The sequence below is a fragment of the Erpetoichthys calabaricus genome, chromosome 5 (assembly GCF_900747795.2).
Source record: "Erpetoichthys calabaricus chromosome 5, fErpCal1.3, whole genome shotgun sequence".
Classification (NCBI taxonomy): domain Eukaryota; kingdom Metazoa; phylum Chordata; class Cladistia; order Polypteriformes; family Polypteridae; genus Erpetoichthys; species Erpetoichthys calabaricus.
In genome coordinates, this window is record NC_041398.2 from 72710556 (window position 1) to 72722878 (window position 12323).

A 12323-nucleotide genomic window follows, 5' to 3' on the forward strand; every position below is an offset into this window, starting at 1 on the left:
GCAGTAACATTAAGTTTATTGGATTAACAGAAAATATGCAATATGCATCGTAACAAAATTAGACAAGTGCATAAATTTAGGCACCCAAAAGAAATATTACATCAATACTTAGTTGAGCCTCCTTTTGCAAATATAACAGCCTCTAGACGCCTCCTATAGCCTTTGATGAGTGTTTGGATTCTGGATGGAGGTATTTTTGACAATTCTTCCATACAGAATTTCTCCAGTTCAGTTAAATTTGATGGCTGCCGAGCATGGACAGCCTGCTTCAAATTATCCCATAGATTTTTGATGATATTCAAGTCAGGGGACTGTGAAGGCCATTCCAGAACATTGTAGTTCTCCCTCTGCATGAATGCCTTTGTAGATTTCGAACTGTGTTTTGGGTCATTGTCTTGTTGGAATATCCAACCCCTGCGGAACTTCAACTTTGTGACTGATGCTTGAACATTATCCTGAAGAATTTGTTGACACTGGGTTGAATTCATCCGACCCTTGACTTTAACAAGGGCCCCAGTCCCTGAACTAGCCCCACAGCCCCACAGCATGATGGAACCTCCACCAATTTGACAGTAGGTATCAGGTGTTTTTCTTGGAATGCAGTGTTCTTCTTCTGCCATGCAAAGCGCTTTTTGTTATGACCAAATAACTCGATTTTTTGTCTCATCAGTCCAAAGCACTTTGTTCCAAAATGAATCTGGCTTGTCTAAATGAGCATTTGCAAACAACACGCGACTCTGTTTGTGGCGTGAGTGCAGAAAGGGCTTCTTTCCCATCACCCTGCCATACAGATGTTCTTTGTGCAAATTGCACTGAATTGTAGAACGATGTACAGATACACCATCTGCAGCAAGATGTTCTTGCAGGTCTTTGGAGGTGATCTGTGGGTTGTCTGTAACCATTCTTACAATCCTGCGCATATGCCGCTCCTGTATTTTTCTTGGCCTGCCAGACCTGGGTTTAAGAGCAACTGTGCCTGTGGCCTTCCATTTTCTGATTACATTCCTTACAGTTGAAACTGACAGTTTAAACCTCTGAGATAGCTTTTTGTAGCCTTCCCCTAAACCATGATATACTGAACAATCTTTGTTTTCAGATCTTTTGAGAGTTGCTTTGAGGATCCCATGCTGTCACTCTTCAGAGGAGAGTCAAAAGGGAAGCACAAGTTGCAATTGACCACCTTAAATACCTTTTCTCATGATTGGACACACCTGTCTATGAAGTTCAAGGCTTAACGAGCTAATCCAACCAATTTGGTGTTGCGAGTAATCAGTATTGAGCAGTTACATGCATTCAAATCAGCAAAATTACAAGGGTACCCAAATTTTTACCCAGCCAGTTTTTCATATTTGATTTAATTTCATACAACTAAATAATTCTTCACTAAAAAATCTTTGTTCGGAAAACACCCCAGTACTCAGATGTTCCTAGAAAATGAAAGACATACCACTGTTATCTTTTTTCTTGAAAGTAGAGTAAATTATTATGCAGGCTGAGAGGGGATCCCAAACCTTTTCATATGACTGTATATATGTTATATAGTTTTACTGTCAAATAATGCAAAGAGTACGTGACATGTGTTTTGCCCTTATTTGGGTTCATCAGGTGTACACACTCCACTGCATCCCCTCGCGGGGATTGATCCTCGGACGTCAGCGTCAGAAGTGAAGCTCCTTTATGCTGCGCCATGGCTTGTGCTTCATTTATTTGACAGCCTGGAGATCGGAGTAATTACATTCATAGCATTCGTAGTCTGAAACATGATTTAATTGTATGGGTGGTTACCTACCAGGTAACGCATGTGGTTAGTCTGCAAGTTGGCAAACGTCCGCCACACCCTCTCAGTCACGAGAAGCAGATCATAGAATGTTTCAGACTACGGATGCTATGAATGTAATTACTCTGAACTCCAGGCTGTCAAATAAATAAACCAAATGCCGTGGCGCAGCGTAAAGGAGCTTCACCGCTGATGTCCGAGGTTCGATCCCCACGAGGGGATGCAGTGGAGTGTGTACGCATGATGAGCCCAAATAAGGGTGAAACATGTGTCACGTACTCTTTGCATTACTTGACAGTAAAACTATATAACATTGTATAATCTGCTTCTCACAACTGAGAGGGCATGGCGGACGTTTGACGACTTGCAGACCAACCACATGCGTTACCTGGTAGGTAACCACCCATACAATCAGATCGTGTTTCAGACTACAAATGCTATGAGTATATATATCAATATTTTGAAATCGCCTTTAAAAAATTTCATAAATAATTTTATTTAACCCTTTGATTCATACTATCACACCAATATGATGATTCTATTTATCCCTACAGGCTGCAGCTTCGGCCTGCATTAAATCATAATTTATTTATATACAGTATATACATATACAGTAATCCCTCCTCCATCGCGGGGGTTGCGTTCCAGAGCCACCTGCGAAATAAGAAAATCCGCGAAGTAGAAACCATATGTTTATATGGTTATTTTTATATTGTCATGCTTGGGTCACAGATTTGCGCAGAAACACAGGAGGTTGTAGAGAGACAGGCACGTTATTCAAACACTGCAAACAAACATTTGTCTCTTTTTCAAAAGTTTAAACTGTGCTCCATGACAAGACAGAGATGACAGTTCAGTCTCACAATTAAAAGAATGCAAACATATCTTCCTCTTCAAAGGAGTGAAGCAAACAAATCGATAGGGCTGTTTGGCTTTTTAGTATGCGAAGCACCGCGGCACAAAGCTGTTGAAGGCGGCAGCTCACACCCCCTCCGTCAGGAGCAGGGAGAGAGAGAGAGATAGAGAGAGAGAGAGTTTGTTTTTCAGTCAAAAATCAATACGTGCCCTTCGAGCTTTTAAGTATGCGAAGCACTGTGCAGCATGTCGTTTCAGGAAGCAGATGCACAAAAGATAGCAACGTGAAGATAATCTTTCAGCATTTTTAGACGAGCGTCCGTATCGTCTAGGTGTACGAACAGCCCCCCTGCTCAATCCCCATACGTCAGGATCACAGATAGTCAGCGCAAGAGAGAGAGAAAAGTAAGCAATCTAGCTTCTCAGCCATCTGCCAATAGCGTCCCTTGTATGAAATCAACTGGGCAAACCAACTGAGGAAGCATGTACCAGAAATTAAAAGACCCATTGTCCGCAGAAATCCGCGAACCAGCAAAAAATCCGTGATATATATTTAAATATGCTTACATATAAAATCCGCGATGGAGTGAAGCCGCGAAAGGCGAAGCGCGATATAGCGAGGGATCACTGTATATATATATATATATATACCTGTATGTATATACAGTATATTGGTGGTTTCTATTAGAACAATTATACACATGTATGCAAAACGGGGAAATCACAACCAAGTTAAGTTTAACAAAACAGTATTTATTCAAACCAGCTAATTGCACACAACAAGTAACATTTCACAAAAAACATCATTTAAAGTGCATGTTTTGTGTATTATATTTGTGACAACAGGTCATTTCACTGTGACAAACCACTCTGCAGAACAATAACAGTAACTTCACATTAATGGTATTAAGATGATAAATCACAATGTTATAACTACAATAATATTAATATAATAGAACAAGATGTATTACTTTCAGTCTTACAATTTTGATCATTTTCAACAATCCATTGTAATGACCTTCACCTTTTAATGGTCTGCTTCAAAAAAGTTTTTAGTTCCAGAAGCAATGCACATAAACACTGAACATGACTTTTAACTTCCAGCCAATCACCCCATATTTACCTTTGCCCGCTTCAGTTGTCAAGGGTATGGTGCAACCTGCTCTGTGAATAGTGGAGGAGGGAATTTGACTGGGAGTGGTACATCTGTCACACCATAACACAGATGTCCTAAGGTGAGCTCAGGGAGGAAAGAAACCTCCCGTTTTGCTGAGGAGCAAAAGCTCTCTTTACCTGCTTGGACTTCTCTGTGCACACTGCCCATCTATTGTTTAAATTGATCCCATGCCAAAGTACAAGTGAAATCCTTTCCATTTTCTTCTTGATACCTACAAGAAAAAACAAAGCTGACCTGCAGCAAAAAAAAAAAAAAAAATAGCGTAAATTGAATAAGTAGCATAACTAGACATACTATGTGCATACTCTAATAAGGCTGGTATACTAGGTCAGCTGGGTCATGACAGCAAAGAGAGTAGAACAGCATAACAGAAATGCACAGGCTGTTATTCAGGCCAGCATTGTCATAACAATAGATAGGGTGGCTGTTATACCAGCCTTTTGGGTATACCCTGCTATGCGGTTGGTCTGAAAACTGCCCTGCTAGATTCAAAGGGTCCAAAAAAACTAAAAAACAAGTTGTTGTCGATGTTGGTGATATAGTCATTTACTACATCCCATGCAGAATAAGCTGCAATGCATTGAGTATATTTGCTGTATCCCCCAGCCCTACCCTCAATGTGTTTTAATTTGATGTTGGATTGTAACCTAATTTTCTCTGGAAAGTACCTTGTGACAGTGCATGCTCTGAGTGACATTATCCAAAATATGCAATAAATATTTAAATATTGTATACTCATGCAGATAAATGTGGGGAAGCTGGAAGAAACATTCATGGGAAACCTGGGAGAAGAATGAAAACCTATAAAGTGGTTAACACATTTTTACAGCTATCATCTGGAGAGGGAAAACCAGCATTAACGCATTGATGTTTGTACAGATAAATCTTATCATGCTCCCAAATAGACTCTGTTTACTTGGTGATAAAAACTGCCTTTCAAGGAATAAGTATTAGGAAAGAAAAGCAATTCTTACAGTCTGATGAGATTCTCTGTGACAGGTCCCTCTACTTGTGTTTGTTAAAAGTAAATTTAAGTGCTATGAAACCTTTACTGTTGAGTATGACAGAGAGCATGTCAAGTATAGCTTATTGCATGCTATATGGCAGGTATACCTCTAAGATGAGCAGGGAATCACATGTTCAGTAACCACTTCTTATGTGGTAGTGCAAGTTGTTTTCTTTACTATTTGTCATTCACCCAGTCGCTCCATAAGCCACTTTGTATGCTATGATCATCAATAAGTGTGTTTTCAAAAAAATTCCTAAGATGACTCAGTGAAAGTTCAACAAAAATTACTGATTTTAATGCTATTCACAAAATGAAATGTTTTGCGAGACTCATTAAGACTGATACAAATTAAGATTGACCTGTAGTAGTACTTGACTAACAAATGCACAATGGGAAGTCCCTATTCTAGTTATTTTTACATTAAAACAGTGTCTGTGGTTATCTGAGTAAAGGGTTTAGAATAGGTCATTACAGGTGCAGAATTCCTATTCAATATTTATTTCTATTAAACTCTTAAATTCTGCTTTGATTTTGGTATTTAGCTTGTTTTTTTTAATATATGATGATCATTTTTTTATCTTTTTATGTTAAAGGGTAGAATCTTTGAAAAAGTATAGAAACATTAATAACATAATTTATGGAATTATTGATGGGTTACAGAGATCATTTGGAGTCTACAGACTAAACCTCATTTCATTCCTCTAAGCAAAATATAATTAAATTAAAAACATTCCCCCATCTGATATGCACTGACATGAACTGAATTAGAGCTATGTTAGAGATTCCTAACTGGCACTCATTCATAAAGTGGAATCAAAGTGTCAGCCAAACCATTCAGAATGTGTAACAAAAAAAAGCATCCCCCTTGATTGACACATTTAGAGTGAATGGATTATTAAACTAATTTTTACTAATTTTATAATTAAATATGCACATCATAAGAGCCAAAAGTGCAACGTATTTCTGCTAAAGATAGTGACTGAATGATGAATAATTTATTTAATTGGAAAAGCAAAGCCTGACAAAGTCAAGATTATAGCTTACTGCAATCTGAATCCATCCCCTTATGAGACAGTTAGCATGCGTCACAGTCTGGCCTGCTTTATGGACTTAACTATATGGAATTTACAATTTGGGCATTATAAATTGTTCTGTCTTATAACATTAATACATTCTTTTTTATAAGTGCTAAAGAGCATGGCTTTTTCATTATCCCTGCTAGGAGTCTGTCACAATTTTTTGTACTCATCAATAATTAAAGTAATCTTTGTTTTTCAAAATAGGCATAATTACTTATGTTTGTTATGACCAAACCTATATTCATTGTGTATGGCTACCAAAGTTAACAAGATTTCTTTCTTTTTGTTTTGAAAAATTTCATATGAAGTTCTTAACTGTTACTCTTAGGTTCTTTTAGACTATCTATCTATCTATCTATCTATTATTCATTCATTTTATTTCAGTTCTAGGAGGAATCTATTGTGTATATTACACCTGAAATAAATTTTTACACACTGCCAGTCTCAAAGAGGAGAAAAAACTAAAACTATTTTAATACACTGGTGTAATAATTATCAATGACACATTTACAAACCAATCATACTCCCCTCACCCTGAGATACAGTACATTTTGTGCCTAAATCCTCCTTAAGAACAAGACTTTTAGAGGCTTATAGATTGACTACATGCTTCCTTACATGTAGTCTACATGATTCCCAAACTATATGGTGTCTATATAGAACTTGTGGGAGTCGTGATGGGATGACTCTACAGTGGACTTACATGTGTTAGTGTATGTGGTTGGTTGCCCCTAGAAATGGATAGTCATCTCCATCCATGGTTTCTTTTTAGTCTTGCAGGTAATGCTGCTAGAAAAAGCTCTGGCTCTCTACAATCATGAATTAGAGAAAGTGGGGAGAAAGATGTAGCCCCACTTCACAGTATGTTAAACTGTAGTAGAGAAGAGTACATGAACAGCACATCACCAATCAACTGGCTTGAATACATTGGCATATTGTCTAATATCATATTATCTTCATAACTCTGCTCTTAAAAATAGATGAAAAGATTTTTGATTCTTAGCACTCTAGAATTATGATGTAAGGTGAGTTTGTGTTAACTTCTAATACTCATTTTTGTAAATTATGTGTTTGAACTTAGTTGCTAGGAATTTCTCTTGAAACATTGAAACTCTTGACCATAACATTATATACCATCGATGTTGTACCCTGCATATTCAACCATAGGGACGACTATGGCAAGCTGCTTGCTAACTGGGGGTTGTCTTTTACTTAAATCCAATTTATAACCAATAGAGGACTTCACAAGACACTTGATTTAATTTTTTTCTTACAAATTGTATTTATTTGCATCAAAATGAATAGGACCAAGTATAAGTGAAATAAAGAACCATACAACATGGGCTGGTCAAGTCTTCATTCAGTCACAGATGACAATTGCTAGATGGCTTCTTTTCTTTATATATATATATATATATATATATATATATATATATATATATATATATATATATACAGTATATATAAACTGTATATGTATATATATTGTTAAAGATGAGACAATAGAGTTGCAAAAAGGTTTGGGGCAGCCACCCATATAATTTTTCTTGGCTGAGAAAAAGTTACATTGGGAGTACATTGTGTACAGATACAAGTCCAAAACAGAACTGACTTGATGAGGCATCGATGGCGGTTTTAAGTGAGAGCAGAGGAAGTGAGGTCATCAGGGCTAGAACCATTAGTGACGGAAAGAGAGAAAGGGTCAGTCACTCCAAAACCCCGTGGTCTGTCCTGGAATAACCCTCATTCAGGCCCTTTAGCTGCCACCCATGTGCACGTGTGTGACAAGGCCCCCAAGTCGTGAACCCTGGAAAGACCGTCAGTGTTGGTGTGGAGGGATCCTCGTCGATGAACCAGTGAAAACTTGTACGGCTCTAGGTCAAGAAACCACCTGGTGACCCGTGGATTTGACCCCTTGTGTAGCGCCATCCATCGTAAAGGTGCATGATCTGTAACAAGGGTGAATTTGTGGCCCAAGTGGTAGTACCTCAGCAGCGTACTGTAATCACCCATTTGATCACCAAGGCCTCACTCTCCACTGCTGCATACCTGGTTTTTCGTTCCAGTAGTTTCCAACTCAGGAACATGATGGGGTGTTCAACACCATTGATGCTTTGGCTCAACACAGCACCAAGACCTGGTCTGAAGCGTCCGTTTGGAGAATGAAAGGCAGAGAAAAGTTAGGGGTTTTCAAGACAAGTGCTGATGTATGGGCATGTTTCAAGTCACTAAATGCCGCACCTTTCTTATCAGTCCAAGCCACATTTTTGGGGCCCTTTTCTTTGTCTAATCAGTCAGTCTCTCCGAAAATTGGGGCACAAACCGGCGGTAGTATCCCGCTAAACCGAGAAAGGCTTGGACTTGCCACTTGGTTCATGGATGGGGCCAGTTCAATACGGCATCTACTTTGGAGTACTGTGGCTTCACAGTACTCCGGCCAACCAGGTAGCCTAAATATTTGGCTTTGTTTAATCCAAAGAAGCATTTCTTGGGGTTAATCCAAAGTCCGGCCTTTCCAAGTGCCCACAATGCCACAGACATGCTGTAGGTGTTCCTCCCATGTGCTGGAATGACCATGTCATCCAGGTAGGCAGCACTATATGAGTTATGAGGCTGGGCCACTTTATTCTCCAGACGTTGAAAAGTCGCAGGAGTCCTATGTAACCCAAATGGAAGGACATGATACTGCCAGTGTCCGCTAGTGGTGTTAAACATCATCTTAGCCTTTGCGGAGTCTGTTAAAGGGACCTGCCAGTACCCCTTAGTCATATCAAGAGAATACTTAGGCTGTCCTACCTTCTCAAGGAGGTTGTCCATTCGTGTCATTGGATAGGCATCAAACTGAGAGACTTGATTAAGTCGATGGAAGTCATTGCAAAACCTCTAACTCCCATCAGGCTTACTGACCAAAATGATGGGACTGGACCAGGGACTATGACTCTTCTCTATTACTCCTACTTCCAGCATGAGCTTGATCTCAAGCCGCACTTCTGCTCGTTTTACCTTGGGAAGGTGATATGGGCATTCTTGAACTATAACCCCGGGTTCTGTCACAATATAGTTCGCAATCATAGAGGTCCTGGAGGAGGGATCGGGATCCCTGTCCTTCCACGGCTTCAGCAGGTTTACATGATAGACCCGCTCACTTGGTCGACGATTTGGTTGTTTCAGCAAATAATCAACAAGTCCTTTTCTCTCCTTAACTTAATAAGGGCCTTGCCAATGGGCTAGCAATGCTTTATTTTAAATTAATCTGGCCATCTCCCTGAACGTCTCCGAGGTGAAAGGGATCCCTTGGTCGGAACTGGAAGTGAGGTCATTGGACCCAGGCAGAATTTCCCCTGATCTGTCTGCAGTGGAAAGAGAGAAAGGGTCATTACACTCCGCCACCCCTTGGTCATAGAATTACCCTTATCCAGGCCCTTTAGCTGCCTCCCATGTGCACGTGTGTGACACCATATATAAATACTGTATATGTTTATATATATATATATATATATATATATATATATATATATATGTATATATATATATATAGAGGGCAGCACGGGGTCTCCCTGCGTGGAGTTTGTATGTTCTCCCCATGGGTTTCCTCCGGGTACTCCTGTTTCCTCCCACAGTCCAAAGGCATGCAGGTTAGGTGGATTGGCGATACTAAATTGTCCCTAGTTTGTGCTTGGTGTGTGCATGTGTGTGTGCGCACCCTGCGGTGGGCTGGTGCCCTGCCCAGGGCTTGTGTCCTGCCTTGCACCCTGTGTTGGCTAGGATTGGCTCCAGCAGACCCCCGTGACCCTGTAGTTAGGTTAGGATATAGTGGGTTGGATAATGGATGGATATATATATATATATATATATATATATATATATATATATATACACACACACACACACACAAAATACACTTAATCAAAAAAATAAAACAGAGTCTTCCTGGAGACAGAGTTCTTTTTCTAGTGTCCAGCAGCTAATAGGGAGCTCCAGAAAACTGTCTTGTTTCAGCTTCTTGTAAGTGTCCATTTTTGAAAATAAGCTGAACTCTTTAAAAAAAGTGTCAGAAAAATAAAGAAGCAGCTGAGCTGAGAGAAAGCTATTAAAATAATGTCTAATAAAAGGCAGCCACTATCCCCCTCTCTCCATGCAAACATAAACCATCTGACTTACTTCTTTTTGTGAGAAATTATTTTTGCTGTCGAATATGATCGTTACTTTTTGATTGTTCTATTGATTATTATAACCTTTTTACTATTATCTTTTACTCCTATCACTCTAAGGAAGCATTTTAATTAAAACCTTTTGAGGTGTTATCCAGTCTCAGCTCGGCTGAGCTGCTATTGGCAGGTTAAGTATTGATAGAAACAGGATCAAGAAGGAATAGGAGACATTGTGAATCCAAGAGTCCATTTATAGGTAACTTGTAAGGGCATGAGAAATGCCCACTAATCATGTACACATGTATTAAACTATGTAATTGAAGTAATCAATATCTGTACTTCAGTCACTGCCTTTACTGCACTGTATGATACCACACACATAAAATGAAGATCCATAAGCTGAAAGGGTTAAAGTATCCCCTATACACTGGGGTACTCTTTATGATTTTTGTATATATGATTTTTAACAACACCTTCATTTAAAAATAGTATGGTTGCTAGCACACAGTATACTAGGATATCTCAGAAAGATCTAATTAAAATGTAATACCACTTATATGCCATTCTTTTTGCTTTTATAAAGTCACTGTAATTGATTTTTCAAGCTCTTTTGATATTTGCTATTATAAAGTTGCAGATATTCTGCCAAGTTTCTCTTTATATCTATGACACCTACCATACAGTGCATATACAGGTAGCCACTCCCTAGTGACTGCTTATAATCTGCACTCTCTTATGGGTGGGTTTTCAATCGTACAGTGCGAATCACTTTTAAATACAACACTTATTGGCTATTTTTCATTATCAAGTGTCCTTTTTATATTTAGCCTTGTCTTGGCAACACTGAATAAGGAAATTAATTTTTCATTGTATGTTCCTGAATTTTAATGCTACATCTTATAATGTTAAATAAAAAACATCCTTAATTATCCTTTGAGTCCTGATACAAAATGAGCAAGACACAAATGCATATGTGTTAAGCCGATATTAAAATGTTGCCAAAACTTGCATGAAAATTTTTAACAGTGGACTGACACATATTGATATATTGCCACAGATGTCAGCTATCAAGCTGGAAGCATATGTGTTATGACTGAAATGCCACTGGGATGATAAGATGTGTCACTTTTTATTTCAGTATATCAGAAACTGCTTACAGCATATGAAAAAAATTGCAAAGAGATGCTGCTGCTAAAATAGTGAGGACATGTAACCATAAATGCTATAGAATAACAAATTGAATGCTTTTATGACTTTATTGTTTCTGAAAATGTATCAGAAGTATACAGACAGATCCTGAAATAATTCATATTTATATAATAATAGTAATAAAATAACCAATTGCTATGTCTATGTAATGTACATTTTAATTACACAAAACAGAATGTAACATATTTACAGCTTAATTAACTTGAACTTCAATGTGCTATGGTCTATAAATCTTATTTATATGTAAATATTGACATATTAAAAATTATTATAAATATCTACTGTATATTCATAACATATTTTGGATACTTTATTAAACTATGCTGTAAATAAGTTATATGTTCACTATATAAAATTTTCACTATATATAAAGTATATTAAAAACTATTACAATTACAATTACTATTCCATACAAGATGGTGTTGAATAAGAGTGACACTCAATGGTTGCTGTTTCTCACAGTTTTGTGCATTTTCAGTGTTTTATACTATCTGTCTGCATGGTGTAAGCTGCATTATTGCGTTTGAATGAACAATATTGCTGAACGTTAAAAATAATGTTTCAGTTAACCTCAGTATCAGGGGCTTACCTTTAAGATATTGCTTGCAATTCTGTGTATAGACAGAGGAATAAAGACCAACAGGAGACCTGGTGAAAAGACATGTGTGGTGTCATCCTGACCAGGCTGTGGCAGCACCTAAACCAGCTTCTATTCCCCTCCATCCTACTGGAAAACCTCCAGCCCTCAAAGAAGTAGCCAGACAAACTTCACTGCTGCATAAGCTCACAAAGAGACTTATATAAATGTAATGTGTTCTGCTTCACTGAGATTTTGCTGAGCCCAAACACCCTGGATACAGCCATTCAACCTCACAAGACAAACAGAGGTGATATGTGCTTTTTTATTATAGCTCCTAGTGCACTGATGTGGAATTGGTCCCCCTAGTTCTGTTTGCCTGTTTTGGAATACTTGATCAAGTGCCAGTCTTTTTTCCAGAGTGTTACTCATGGCTATTTATGTTCTACCCGAAGCTCCAGCTAAGGCTGCGCTAGACAGGCTGTACGC